The sequence below is a fragment of the Vespula vulgaris genome, chromosome 17 (assembly GCF_905475345.1).
Source record: "Vespula vulgaris chromosome 17, iyVesVulg1.1, whole genome shotgun sequence".
Taxonomy (NCBI): Eukaryota; Metazoa; Arthropoda; class Insecta; order Hymenoptera; family Vespidae; genus Vespula; species Vespula vulgaris.
This window is the reverse complement of record NC_066602.1, coordinates 1,072,018-1,088,095: the sequence shown is the minus strand read 5'-3', so window position 1 is coordinate 1,088,095 and position 16,078 is coordinate 1,072,018. Positions and strand designations below refer to the sequence as shown.

The 16,078-nt window shown below is 32.1% G+C and overlaps 2 long non-coding RNA genes across 5 annotated transcripts in view; one reads left to right on the top strand and one right to left on the bottom strand.

Moving 5' to 3' along the window:
- LOC127070153 (uncharacterized) overlaps positions 1-16,078 on the bottom strand; it is a 64,229-nt gene that overhangs the window by 45,254 nt on the left and 2,897 nt on the right. The window lies entirely within an intron of this gene.
- Positions 6,905-14,377, top strand: LOC127070165 (uncharacterized). Of its 3 annotated transcripts, XR_007784271.1 has the most exons (5): positions 6,905-7,270; positions 7,348-7,633; positions 7,823-7,955; positions 12,661-12,983; positions 13,078-14,377. It is a non-coding gene; the product is annotated as an uncharacterized LOC127070165 (long non-coding RNA). The 3 variants fall into 3 exon arrangements; XR_007784269.1 differs by having other exon boundaries at positions 6,912-7,633; XR_007784270.1 differs by having other exon boundaries at positions 6,913-7,633; positions 7,828-7,955.

Genomic DNA, 16,078 nt, shown 5'->3' with positions numbered 1-16,078 from the left:
GAAGAAAACTTGTCATAAATATCTAATCTATATATCAATCTATCGTAATCATTGGAATGCATTACAAGATGTTGATCCTCAATCTTGTAGGCATCTATGCAAATTCTAGGAAGACTCAAATGAAAAACAATATGCAATAAACTTAAAAATGACTAACGAAGATAGTTCTATTTCCTTCTATTAATAATTACGTCTTTTGCAACTGACTGTATAAAAAAATTACCCTTGACTAAACATTCAGGTTGATGGATCGAAATAAAAAAATTCAAATATGAGAGCATCTTGTTTAAATTGATACGTATGATGCACATTCGATTATCGCGGCTGATCGGGGGCTTATATATTATTTTGGATTTTCTTTCATTTGAGTCTTGCGAGAATTTATATTGAAGCCTACAAGATTGAGGATCAACATCTTGTAATGCATTCCAATAAATACGATAGATTAATAATTAGATAGATTTAACGCGATAGATTAAAATATTTAATAAATTTATTTCTACTATTTTTCCTACTCATTTTTTCTACTCTTTTTATTATTAAATCCAAACTATCGTAGATAATAATTTTTTTTTATTATTATGATACTTTTCTTTTTGATTATTTCTCTGCCTTTGTTTCCTCCTATGAATCATTCTGCATATTCATATCCTTTCGATCATTTTACTTTGTAATATCTAATTATGTCTATCCCCTTTTGGGGGAGTGACCTTTTTTTGGTATTTGGTTATTCAAATTTATTTATTTTTCGTAAAGAGAATATTGACATTACCAAGAAAGTAGAATCAGAAGATTCTATTGAGAAGGAAAGATTATTTCATGGCAAGGCTATCTTCCTAAAACATTTATAATTTATGCTTTGAGCCATGTCGATCGGTAAGTCGAAAAGTAAGATAGATTTCTACTATGTTAGGCGATGCATCATATCAATGTTATATTATACGCTTACTGAGAACATAAATCATTTGAATAATGCATTTGGGAATTACAAATATTATTTTACTATATAAAATATATTTTACTAAATATAGAATATACCATAAAGATAAACTTTTCTCAATTCCATCTCAATTCTACTTTGATTTATGTTCCACATGCAATGTCAACGGACATCCCCTCAACGGCCGTTTCGATTCGAATCGATTATTCCCTCTAGCTAAAGCTCCTCATCTATAGATCATTTGGAAAAGATATATTTCGTCTAGTCGTACGGCTATTCAAACGAATGATATTATGTCGAATTAAAAGGAATTGATCGAGAAATTCATTTCCTCCCAACCCGTATATTTTTCCGAATTTTTAGCCCTTTCGGGAAATTTTAACAGGAAATTTAAATTGGCTTGCGTAAAGCGCATTCAAATGAGATACGTAATAGAGAAAAAGATGATACAACGAAAAAAAAAAGAAATGAATATGGCGAAAGATTTTCTCTGAATCTGTATACCTTATTATCGAGTAATAAACGAAAAGAAATGATAGTTTCAAGAGCTAAAAAAAAGGAGAAATTAATTCTTATTGATAGTCAATTTTAAGCAAACAAATAAAAACAAAATTAATAGACAACATTCATTAGTTTATTTCAGATTATAAAGTGTAAAGAAAGAGAGAAAAAAAAAAGAGAGAAAAGTAACATGTCGAATTCAAAGATATTTGTTCAATAATAAAAGAGAAGTTCATTTCCCCTTAATTAACTTCATTTTCGACCTTTCCGTCCGAGTAAGCAATTAATGTGCGTATAACGTAATAATCATTTCTACACTGAGTCCTTTCGGTCGTTACCTCTCAACAAATCGATGGAACTTTATTGGCGCAGACGTGGTCCAACGACTCACATCAGAGTATATATTTTAAAAGTACTTATTAGTTTTTACGAAATCTATGATTAGTTTTCAAGCAATTCTCTTACAACATTTTCATCACTTTCATCAATGAGATCTCTTCGTTTCCTTGCTAGATGATATAACTATCCCTACTGTTGTATTCTTCCGAATTCATATTTATTTTTTCTAACGTGACTGTATGAATGCCTATCTGACATTCTTCTTCACTACTTATATCTTATATCATGAGACTTGTGCGTATTTGGGCACTTTGCCTTTCTCTTAATAAAAGAAAGAAAGAAAGAAAAAAAGAAGAAAAAAAAAATAGATAAATAAATAAAATGGAGATAATTGCATTTTACGAAATCACGAAATGATACATAACAAAAAAATAATACTTTCCTGGTTTTTTGATTAATTAGTCGAGGGACCTATTTATACTACTACAAGTTTTAATAAGAACTCGTTTCAGCTTTGACAATCTCTTTCTCCAGTTTTAGGATCGGTTGTTTGCTTCATCAAATATCACTATATATACAAGTTCTTCTTACAACCCTCCTTCAGCGGATCAGAGAAGAGCTCAGACTGTGGTGAAAGCATTTCTCATGTTCGGAAGTTATATCTACTTCCATTTTGCTTGAAAACATTTTTTCCAAATATTACCTTCTTTTCTTGTAAACAAATGAATATTGCTCAAGTTATCGAAAAATTCATTTTCGTTATTGCATAATGATAAAAAACTTGTATTCGGACAATATCTTTCTTCGTATTTCTTTCTCACCTAATATTACCTTCTCTTTCACGTATTTCACCTCCGAGAGAACAATTGAATTCGTTACTAACGAAATAATCAAATTACGAGGACGTACGAAAACAATCGGTTTTATGAAGAAGAAGTACGTTCACAACGATCTGGATGCTTATCCAGCCTGCTTAAAGAGAGCGATGAAAAGGATTTGTTTGTAATAGTACATGAGTATGCCTCGTACGATATAGTGATATTTGATGAAGTAAACAAGTATTCATAAAACTCAGGAAAGAGATTTTCAAAGCTGAGCTCACTTCGTATTGAAACTTCGAGTAGTATAAATAGATCCCTCGACTAAATTAGTCAGGAAACCAGGAAAGTATTATATTATTGTTATGTATCATTTCGTGATTTGGTAATATACAATTTCAGACTACCAACCCGTTTACTTACTTATTTCTTTTTCATTAAGAGAAAATCCAAAATTTCCAAACACGAGTGAGTTTCGTGCTATAAGTAATACCGAAGAGAAATTCCATTTACACGGTTAGAAAAAATGAATATTAATTCGGAAGAAAACGATAGAAGTGACAGTGATGACATCCAACAAGAAAACGGAGAGATCTCATACATAACGCGAGGGATGATAATGTTGGAAAAGAATTGATTCAACATTTATCATAGACATCGTGAAAAATTATAAAGGACAAAATTTTGCTCTTTTTTGCAAAAATATATGATCCTTCATGTCTACAAATTTCCCTGTTAACGAGTATTGATCGGAATTTAACGATTTACGCGTACGCAATACCTTCCCTCGTACCTATCGTCAAGCACCATGATATTAAACGATGCATTGTTATTCCTCTCCGTGCGCGCTTTTCAAGTGCTGCTCAAGTGGACGGGAATAAGTGGGCGTTTCTACGTACATCACTTCTCTTATTTTAAAAACAAGAAAGGTATTTTTTCATGAGTTTCCCTCTCATCAAACGAAGCAGACAATTCGATAATAAGATTAGCGGTATAATTCAATTATCCATTTAGCTGTATCATGCAGTTATCTGGATAATTTGGACGTCAATGTACCACGACTGATTTAATTTTTCTATATGAACCGAAACATTTTCCTAGAAATTTACTCCCTATTGAAGAATGCAAAAAAATAATCCTAATTATCTAATATTTCGTATATTATGTTCCAAATCAATTTGTTCCAAAGAAAATAATCCACTACTCTGCAAAATAAGTAATCGTGCTATCAAACGATAAATCTAAATAGGTAATGGAATTATAGAGCTAATCTCCAATTATATGAAGATAAAATAGGGGTTGTCCGCATAGACGCACACAGGACCGCTCACTCATCCCCGGCTACTCGAACCGCCGCAGATAGTCGTGCACTAGAGCACCCGCAGATTGAGGGAGATAATACCGAAAAGTTTAAAACGAAGGTATTTCTCGATAAGTATGGGAGAACGTATTAAAAACAGATACTTTGTGCTACCGAATTCTTCGTCCAAATTTCAATATTTAAGAAAACCGCTAATTAAATATTACGAATATTCTTTAAGTACATGTCGTGAATGTTATGAGAAATAATATCAAATACAGAATTCAGCATTTCTCCTTTCTTAATAATATCGAATGCTTACTTAATTTGCATCGATGGAATAAAAATCACGTGAACGTGGATTTTCAATTTCACGTATAATTTAAAAGTATTTCCCTGTTAACGTTATTACTTCCAAAAACGGTGAATCCTTTGATCGTCCCTGTATGTTAAATTATTATGTATGATATACTTCCCTCAGTTTCATTTCAATTCCCATTTGATCCTGGCCCTGCGTGGAACGTCGACAAATCGATCTGAGTACCGTCGCTTATAGCCTACAGCTAAAGCCGCTCACGTTTGGATCCTTTGAAGAAGGTAAATCCCTCCCATTTCCTCGTACCACAGTTCCAAGCTTTATAAAACAATGCCATATTGGTTTTTCCAAATTTCGTCGGAAACACACAAATGTTCTTTTTCCTTTTGCATTTCCTAGGTATTCTCAATCACATAATGCATGCAAGAGCAGTAGCTAATGATGTTTCTTCTTCAGTACGAATTTCCACCTTCTTGGACCACTCTTCTGCTTTCACGATTCAATGCACTATATTATAAAAGATTGCATTATATTATAAAGATGCACTATATTATAAAAGAAATTAATATAGAAAAGTGGCTAGTTACTTACATCTGATATCTTCGTACCTCGTGTATTAAAATTTAATATTGATGTCGATGGTTGCTATAGTAATGCTCTAGAAATAGAAACATGTTGTTTCCATAAACCAGATAATTAGGTGATTCTCTCACTAACTTGCCTACCAGATCATTTGGAAGATTTGTAATAAATTCGTGAGCAGCATCAGCTTCATCCTCTGCTTTTATGATCTGACACATTAAATTACGAATGACATGTAACGCAAAATTCTTTGAAAAAATATTAAAACTTTTATTCCTATATTATTATTTACCTCGTCTCTTTCATGGAGCATCTTGCTTCCCATATATATAATATTTTTCGTTACATTAGTTAATAAATATGTAGGTTCTTGATTTATATACAATAATACAATATGAAGGATAGCTACAGTTAAGAGACCTAATGTCCCTCTCATCAATAGAAATACTCGCGTCGTCATCATAAAATCTGTGTGAAAATTTAGTAACTGATTATAAAACGTACCTATGATACAGATCTTTTATTTCATATTATACTTTCGAATAAAAAATTTATATCTTATCTCCAAAATATCTTACCATTCGATAAATAGAACATTAATTGATCGACCATTTAAATATAAGATTAAGAAGGAAAACGTTTTCATATCCTAATCTGTTTGATGGTCGGATATTCATGCTATCCATAAATGACCTATTGTCGGATATGCGGAAGAGCAAGGACTGCCAAAGTAAATGTGTTTCATTTCGGATGTGGAATATTCAATTATCATGCAGCGTAGTTGAAATTCACGTATTTTCTTTGGAAGTAATTACAATTCAGATAGCAGTCAATTCTGCAGCTTTGCAATATTTCTAAGCCATTGAAATTGCTTTCGCCTTCGTTTAACCTGGTATATCTCTGAAATAATTTAAAATTTGTAGATTAGTGAAGACAAGATAGACGTTCAATTGTTCATTGAAATTGTCGAGTCACCATAGGTAAATCGGGTCACGCGCTTCCTAGCGATATAAAGTACCTTCTCCGAGAAGCAACAAAATAATAATTAGGATGATGTTGATGAAGAAAATTAGTTTCATTTCCATAATATAGAATTGGAATGTTATAACAAATCACATATTAACGACTCCTGACAAGTTTACCTTATATTGATAACGAACAAAAGACTAGTGAAAACGAAAAAATTGTACCGACTGGATTGCTTGTAAGATTCCTTTGGGACGAATGAAGTATTATATAGACGTATAGACGCTATTATTTATCACTTACTTGCGTATTACTCGATCAAAAATTATTGAAAGGATGACTCCCGCGGAGGAGTTCCTCCACCAGACGGATGACTGAACTGATCTGCAAGGCAGGGCTCGATGGTAGGAGGCATTACATTTTATGCAATGTAATCAATACCGCGTATTACGCAACAGAAAGAACCGAAATGTCGTGGGTCAGAGGGAAGTAAATTTCACTATGAACTCGCATTAACTGGACAAATTATTTTCTTTTTTTTGTTTCTGGTTTCTTTTTCATTCCTGTTCTTTACAATTTACAATTTTGAAATTGACTGAAGAATATTTATAATCGACTATTATTATTTTTCCCATTTTTATCGTTTAAAATATTTAGAAATAAATGTTAATATCGAGCAAGAAATATTGCTTGAAAATTTGTTTCTTAATATTACTAATTCTCTTTGCGTTATTTAAGTTAACAAGCTTCTCTCTTTCTTTATTATACAGTGCCAAAAAATATGGATTCAGAGAAAATCATTCGCTATATTTATTTCCCTTTTCGCGTAATTCATTTGAATAGGCTTTACGCAGTTCAATCGACACCTCCTATTCCGCGGTCGAAAGAGCTGAATATGATGTGAGTGGGGAGGAACGGATTTGTCCACCAATCCCTTTTAAGCCGACTTACTGTTGCCCTGTGCTGTTAACTACCATATGAAACAATCCACATTGCATAGATGCATATTGTAATAACGCTTTCACTACAATTAATTCATCGCGCCCTATTAATGGTTAATATTAAACGAAAAGGAATTAATTTTATTGTTGAAATTTTCTCATAATTACAATATCTTGTGAACGTTAATATCCACATTTTGAATTTCCATTTGTGAAACGTCGACCAAAAATTTTATTTATTCAAATAATATTTTTTTCCAATTTCTCTTTGCATAATAAAAATTATATAATCGCCGAAGTGATCAACATGAGAAGTATCTAATCGTCCTTAGAAATTGTCAATTTTTCCTTAAAATTCATTGACAGTGACATGTTACTTTACATTATACGTCGAATTTTAAAAAATGAGAAAAAAAAGTACAGATCTATATATCTCATGCATGGAGAACACACATTGAATTATGCGTAATCGGTCAGTGATATTGCATTATCTAAAATTATCGACCTCTTCCAAAACTCTTCTAGTGCTTCTAAGGAATACTATATATCATCGTACTGGAATCAATAGTAAGGCATTTCCTTTTGAAACATGGACCTTGTCTCTAACTTATCCGTAATATTTTGTTCTATACCTTATTCGTCAGGTGTCTGAAATTAAACAAACAAAAAATAGGAAGAAAAAATTTATATTGGCTTTGATAACGAATCTTCTCGAAATCGATGTAGTACTGTTTTACTATGCTGCTATCGAATGGTGGTACGGGGCTAGGGAATTATCCCTTCAAAGGATCGATAAGGAAGCGGCTTCAGTAAGAGGATATAATCGATTGCGTTGGGAAAGGTTTTTCGAAGGAACGTCCAACGGTTCATACGGATCATGGGTCAAAGTTGAATTTTTGCTCTAATGCGGGAACGTTCCTTCGTAGAAAAGTAAGTTTCCTCGCCGATTCTCTTTGGATTCTATTTTTTTGCAACTTCAGAAGGATTCAATGCAGTCGGGAAGGGCAAATAAAAATCAATAATAACGTTGACCGTATTTTTGGATATCGAACTAATATTAATTTCGGCAATTAGTTAGAAAATTATATATATCGTAATAATATTTATTTCAATGCCGAGATTAGGGACGATAAGGAAAACCTTAGGGCGATTAATAGTGATTCCGAAAAAGATGTTATGCGAATCAATATTGAAGAAGAAGAAGAGGATGAAGATGAAGAAGAAGGAGATACAGGGGATGAAGTAGTAGAGGGTAAGTGTAAATATTAGGAGTCCACGCTCGCTCACGATTCAATCGACGATAGACTTTATCTCGACAACGATGATTCCATAATAAATTTAATTCTAATCAAAACGATGTTTGTCCTTGGCCGAACATTGATTTTGCAAAATTTCGATTTGAATTCTAAAATTTCTAAGAAGGTGTATCGTATGAACGAAATTAAATGGATTTACGTGACCTACCGGGAATAATAGAAATAATAAGGAAAAAACAGAAAATGATATCGAGTGTAGAAACGATTATGAGAATGGAAGTTTTAATCATGGATTGAAGATTGAGCTCAGAATAATCGAAGTTGAATTAAGGCAGGTTTGAATGATTAAAATATCAAAATGATTGAACCTGTAGGAACGCTTAAAGGATTTACGGATGTGTTTCATGTTTACGTCACCTTGTCATAGTATTTGAGTTAATTGAGTAATCAGGCGACTAATTGAAAGTAGAAGAAATGTTGAATTAATTTTCTGAATCGCGTAACATCGTGTACTTAAAATATAATCAAAATATTTAATTTACGTTTAAGAGTAATTTTGTAATTTTAAAGAATCGAATTAATTTGCTACATAGCCAGGATTCTTTTGTTAGTACGTTTTAATAGGAATTTAATGAAAATGCATCTGCGTATAACGATCTCCCATACGTATCGTCAAGTACCTTCGTATTAAAGGATTTGGTACTATTTCTGTCCGTCCGTGTGTGCTCTTGTGCGCGCTTGAATGCGCCAGATCGTTCTATTCGACGATACGACTGGCTGTATAACTCAATTATCTTTTTAAATCCATCATTTAATTACTTGCACATTTAATTAAGTCTTCTGCAGATCGATGTGCCACGACTGTCTCAGTTCTTTCATCGGAACGACATTCATTTTCCTAAAAATTTACCTCCTGTTGGACAACTTAAATGGATGGTTCAATTGTACTTCTTCTTATCAAATACTTCTTATATTATGTTCTAAACTAGTTTGTTCCTATGGAAATATTATATTTCTGCAGTCGTTTATTTCTTTTTACGTATAACTGTGTATAGCAGTGATTTATCATATCTTCCGTAACATAATATTTGAATTTTCCGAATTATCATCGAAATGATTTAATTTTTCAATGAGCGCACATATAATTATCTTCCCTTTTAAATACAATTTCAGAATTTTCCGGAAATATTAAAAATGTTCAGTGAATGTTTTAGTATACTTTCTAAGCGTTCTAATTACTTATTTAAATATTTGAGTCAACAATCAGAATTTTATTTTTGTCAGAAAAATATGTCAGAATCTCCTTCAAACACAGAAATGAACAGTTGCTTCAAGCAAGCGAAAGGTATGATATTTAAAAAAAGAAAACTAATGATATTAATCACGAAAACAAACGATACCAATTCGATTGCTGATATGTATCTCTCTAAGACTCTTCATTTGCCTCTTTGTATTCTCGTTCTCATTGAATCATGTATCTCTATTTTAATTGATTAACTGACACATAAGCAAGCAATTCAGCTAGTATCACTCAAGAAAATCAACCAGTCTGTCGGACTCGTCACTAAGTAGTATCATAGGGATCGCAAACACGCAATAATATCATGTAGTAGCCAACAGCTGTACAAATTGGCTCTATATACGATTATACGATATAATCGTATAAACGTCTAAACAAAAATATCCTATATCCGATAACTCCAATTGTACTTTCTTCTTTGTTCAATATTATACAATAGTATACCGAAGAGAAATTGCACAGTGTAAAATATAGTGCAAAATAATAATAAAAAACTATACAACTTTCCAATACTATGGTCTATAATGTAGCATCGCGAATATAGGTCACAGATATGTATACAGAATTATGCGTTTGTATATAATATGGTAATAAAAAAAAAATAATAATAAATGAAAATGAATTTTTGCGTTAATATTAAACGGTATAAAATTCAAATATGATTTATCTATCCGAGAGCATGTTGTCTAAAATGATATAAATGATTTCCATTATGGTGAGTGATTGGGAGCTTATTTATTATTCTGGATCACCCCTCTTAAGAAACTCTTAGAAACTTGCCTGAATGAAGATTTCGACTCCATTCAGAATAAATAGCTTATTCAACTACTCCATATAGGTAGTAAGCTCTCTAATTGTTGGAGCGTGTACTGTTTCCACTCGCTTTTTTTCGTGTATTAAAGAGGGTATCATCCCTAGTAATCCCTTCGAAATGTTCCTAATAATTTCGGATCCTTACTACCGTAAAGGGGAGATCTCTTTTACGTATTATCCTTCTTTTCTCCTTTTGATTCTTTTTTCTTCTTTTGATTCCCCCTATTCCTTTTAATCATTATACGTTGTTAAATCTAATGTTACATATCTCCTTTTCGAATTTAAAGAACTGTATACCGAAGGAGGGCCAATTTCATGAAAAGGCTGTCTCTCTACAACATTTATAACTTATGTTTTGATATAATAATAATAACATTAATAAGTATAATGAATCTCTATTATATTGGGGCAATTATTATATCAATGTTAGATTATATATGCGCTTATTGAGAATTTGGAACATTCGGTTAATATATTCGGAAAATACGAATATCATGTTACTAGAAATATAATATAATCTCTGTTATACTCAGTTGTACGAAATAAGGAATAAAAGATTAAAGAAATATAATATTTCGCTTGGAACTAATTAGTAAGGAACATTGTATAAGAAATATTGCATAACTAGAAGTAAAATTGGATAATATTTTAAATTCTCCAATCGGGAGTAAATTTTTAGGGAAATGTAGACGTTTCTATATCAAAACTAAATTAGTGGTAAAGTAAAGTAAAAGACTTAACAGGGTAATTAAATCATCCATCTAAGTAGATTTCTAAATTATACAGGTAATCGTATTATCCAAATGTCTGCTTGGTTTTATGAGAGGAAAACAAATGAAAAAATATCTTTCTCATTTTCAAGATACGAGAGGAATCATAGGCACACACGCCCATAGCATCGCACAATCATCCCATCTGCTTTAATACGATCCCGCACGCGCAAAAGTATGCACACGGATAGAGAGAGACCATAATAATTGTACAGTATGAAGGTATTTAACGATAAGTTTGGGAGAACGTTTTACCTGCAAATCACTTACCTCGAATCAATCGTTAACATGAGAATTCGAGCTATGCAGCAAATTAAGTGCTCCATATCCCCATATTACTGCAGGTATATATTAAATATTATGAATTTTATTTAAGCACGTATTGTATATATTATGCTAAACTATTTGGAGTATTGAATTAAACGTTTCTTTTCTTTTAAATTACATTAAATAATTATTTAAACCGACTATGATAATCAGTTTAATAATTAGTTTAATAAATAGTTTGAATTATTTAAACCGGTATAATGTTGACAGGATGACGTAAACGTACACTGAATATTCGACGCATAATTTAAAAGTGTTCCCTGGCTAACACCGAAATACGGTGTAGCTTTTGATCGTCCCAACGCGTTGAAATATTTTGCAAAATATTCCTCCCTCATGTTCATTTCAAATCTCTTTGATCAATGTTCCGCGTGCAACGTCGGACGACCCTTCAATAAATCTATCCGTCGATAAATGTACATTCATCGAGAAATTCATTTCTCCCCAATCCATATTCAAATAAGCCTTTCCGAGTCGTTGAATCGCGTAATAGGAAATTTTGATTGACTTACGTAAATGGTGTCCAAATAAAATACGTAAAAGAGATAAAGATGATATTAGGAGAAAAAAAGTAACAAATGATTTTATATGAATCCATATTCTTTACTAATGCGTTATAAAAAAAGACAGATGTGTAAAAAAGAGATTGTTATCTTAAGTAATAGAAAAAGAACAGAAAATAATATTACAAGAAAAACCGTCAAACATTGTTCTTTGCACCAAATAAATTCTTATTGATACATATTCTTAACGACCAAAACAGGAAGAAACATATTTGGCAATTTTTAGAATTCTTTAATTAATTTCTAATTTCAAATTGTACAGAGAAAGTGGGGAAAAAAGAAACGACAGAAAAGCATAGGAGAAAAAGGATAATGATACATCCAATTAATAGAGATCATTAGAGAAATTCATTTCCTCGTAGCTTATGACCATCTTGTTTCTTTCGAAATATTGATTAATCTACGCCAAGTGTAACAACCCTGTGCAGAGGGTGCCCTCGTGGTTGTTTGATTAACAACCCAAAGCGATGTGCGGGGTATAAATACCGCCGTTCGGCGGACGGCGATGAAGCTGCAGGTTATTCGTTCCGTGGTTGTCGAACCAGTAATACGCGAGCGAATGTGGCACAACAAATATTCGTTCGTGCATACTTCATACGTTTCAGAGATCCGTTATACAAGTAATTCAGGCGGTGGAAACAATTTCTTCATTCTTACTAGTCATTTGCTTATACTATCAATATAAAGTAGATTTGTTAGTAGTCATGAGTTTGTGATTTATTATAAAATTTCAAGTATACCTTATGGAAATGAAAGTGATTTTCGTGATCAATACTATCTAAACTATTGTTTGCTGCATTTCGGAAAAGGTACTTTATATCGCTTAAAAGGATGTAGCGAAATTTATTTTTGAGAGCTATGCAATTAGATGAACAATTGAATGGCTACCGTAAGTCTTAAATAATCTACGAATTTTATATTGTTTCAGAGATATACTAAACTAACCGAAGACGACAGCAGTTCCAATAGCGTGGATGTATTGCAAAGGAGCCGAATTGACTTATATTTGAATTGTAATTCCAAAGAAAAACAACGCTCCACCAGATAATAAAACATTGCACATCCAAAGTGAAACACATTTCCGTTGACACTTTCTGTTTCTCCGTACATCTGACGATACATCCTACATGGATAGTACAAATGCCAGAACATCAACGAGATTAATATATGGAAACATTTTCCTTTTTACATTTATGTTTAAATGGAAAATCAATCAATGCTGTGTTTATTTAATTGTAAGATATTTTAGAGGTAAGATAAATTTTTTATTCTAAAATGTAATGTGGAATATAAAATCTATATCATATCTATATATTTTATAATAATTTATTGAATATTTTCGTAGATCATATGCAGCCGAAGAAAGTATTATTATTTATAAGTGAATTTATCTCAAATATTCTAAATGGTATGAATCCCAAATTGGAGTAATTATCCGGTAACTTCTATAATATGGAAATGGTATTTTCTAATAAATCTTATACAAATATAGTGCTAAATTTAAAGAATATTAATGGAATAATAGAATGATTAGTGATAAAGATGTTTCAATCGTTTCTATTATTTGTAAAGCTGTTGTTTGGCACGTATGATAGCTAGGGATTATTTATCGTATGAGACACACTTGCGTATTACTGGGTCGAAAATCACGGAAGGAATGACTTACCCTAGTTTAATTAGCCACATGTTAGCTGGATAGAAGACCAAGCTTCGTAAAATCTAATTCCCTAACTAGAACGCATGGGGATAAATAATTTCCCCTCTCCTATAGTTATGTAATTATATGTATATATATTCTATGTTCACGCGAAATTATCTGTGTAATATATCTTGGAATTTCCTAATGAGAATCTTACAATAATTCGTCTATTTTTTAATTGAAATAATCGTATAAAACTGTAATTATTTATGATATAATTAACTATTATAATAATAATTATTGTAATTATCAAGACTAATTAATCGGATATTCATATAGGAAATTCGCACTCTTACTTCTTTCGTAAGTCTACCTTATACTTACTAGTTATATTTAATAGATTAAATGTTTATTTATTGGAAAAGAGATTGGATTACAATCTCGCTAAGTAGATACATGTCGAAGAACTTTAAACGGAAATGAAAGTAGCTAATTTTCTTACCGTAAATAATTTCTTCGAAGAAAATGTATATTGGAGTAAATTTTTTTCGAATTTAAGTTTACCGTAATATATCGAAATAAAGAACGAACATTTTCTTATAAATACAAATATATGACTACAGCAACTATTCCTAAACCCAACAAAATAATAATTAAAATGCTATGAATCAAGAGAATCAATTTCATTTCTATGATATAGAAATGAAATTTTCTACTAAATCTAATCGTTTTTAAGCCGTTTGTATTATTTGTAAAGCTGTTCTTTGGTACGTATGACAACTAGGGATTATTTCGGGTATGAGACACACTTGCGTATTACTGGGTCGAAAATCACGGAAGGAATGACTTATCCTAGTTAAATTGGTCACGTCATAACGATAGAAGACCAAGCTTCCTAGATTCTAATTCTCTAACTAGAACGCATGGGGATAAATATTTCCCCTCTCCTATAGTTACGTAATTATATTTGTATCTTTATGTAAATATTATACTCTATGTCTCGTTACATTTATGGTTTCCTAATATTACCTTCACCTCTTTCCCGTGTTTCCCCACCGAGAGAACCACTGAGTTAGTTAATAAAGAAATGGTCAAATAAACAAGTTATATAAAAAGTATATCAGTCGATTTTACGAAGAAGAACTTCGTTCACAACGGTCTGAGAGCTTTTCTAAACCACTTAAAGAGAGTGATAAGGACTTGTCTGCAATGGTACGCGAGTACGCCTCGTACGATGCAGTGATATTTGATGGAGTGAACAAGCAATCATGAAACACAGGAGAGATTTGCGAAGCTGTACTCGTTTCGTATCGAAACTTCTAGTGAAATAGATTGCTCCCTAGACAAATAAGCCAGAAAATCAGAGACGTAATACTCTTTTGGTACATATCGTTTCGTGATATCGTAATATACAATTTGAGACTACCAACGCTTTTAATTACTCATTTCTTTTTCATTAAGAGAATGGCAAAATTTCCAAACACGAGTTAGTTTCGTGTCATAAGTAATATCGCAGGAGAATTTTGGATTCAAGACAAATATTAATACAGACATGTTAGAAAAAAAAAAAATATTAATAGGGAAAAAAATATAAAAAATATAAAAGGACAGCAATAATACTGATGCCATGTAATAATAAAACGGAAAGACCTCACACCTAATGCTAGGGATGATAATGTTGGAAAAGAATTGATTCAACATTTATCGCAGACATCATAGAAAATTATAATGGGCAAAATAGTGATTTTTTTTGCAAAACTATATGATCCTCCTTGTCTACATATTTCCTTGTTAACGGGTATCGATCGGCATTTAACGATTTGCTCGTTGAGGATTACCTTCTCTCCTACCTTTCGTCCAGCACCATCAAATTGAACGATTTAATACTACCTCTCTCCGTGCACATGCACGTTTACGTGCTCCAGTCAAGTGGACGGAAATGAGTGTGCGTGTTGCGTACATCTCGTCTCTTATTTTGAAAACAAGGATAGTATTTTTTCATTAGTTCTCCCCTCATCAAACCAAGCAGACAATGCGATAATACGATTAGCGGTATAATTCAACTATCTATTTAGCTGTATGATTTCATTTGTCTTTTGCGGATCGATATACCACGGCTGGTATGATTCTTCCAAATGAACGGGTAAATTGTTCTAGAAAGTTACTCCCTATTGGAGAATGCAAAACAATAATCCCATTATACTTCTAATTATCTAATATTTCGTATATCATGTTCCAAATCAATTGGTTCCTAAGAATATAGGCTTTTGCTCTGCAAAATAAACAAGCGTGCTATCAAACAATGAAGCTAAATAGGCAACTGAATAATACAGCCAATCTCCTATTGTTCGCTTGGTGTGATGACAGGAAAATAAATGAAAAAATACTGTCCTTATTGTCAAAATAAGACAGGAGTTCTACGTACACACGCACACTCAATGCCAGCCACTCGACCTTACGCGGATAGACGCGCACCAGAGCACACGTACATGGAGAGAGATAATGGAGAAAGGTTTAAACGAAGGTACTTGACGATAAATATGGGAGAACGTATTACGGACATCCACTGTAACGAAATTCCTTTCATAACATACTAAATGGGTAATTAGCGCTACGCACCAAATTATATCGTCCAAATTTGAATATTTAAGAAAAACGCTAATTAAATATTACGAATATTTTTTATGTATATGTTGCGAATGTTACG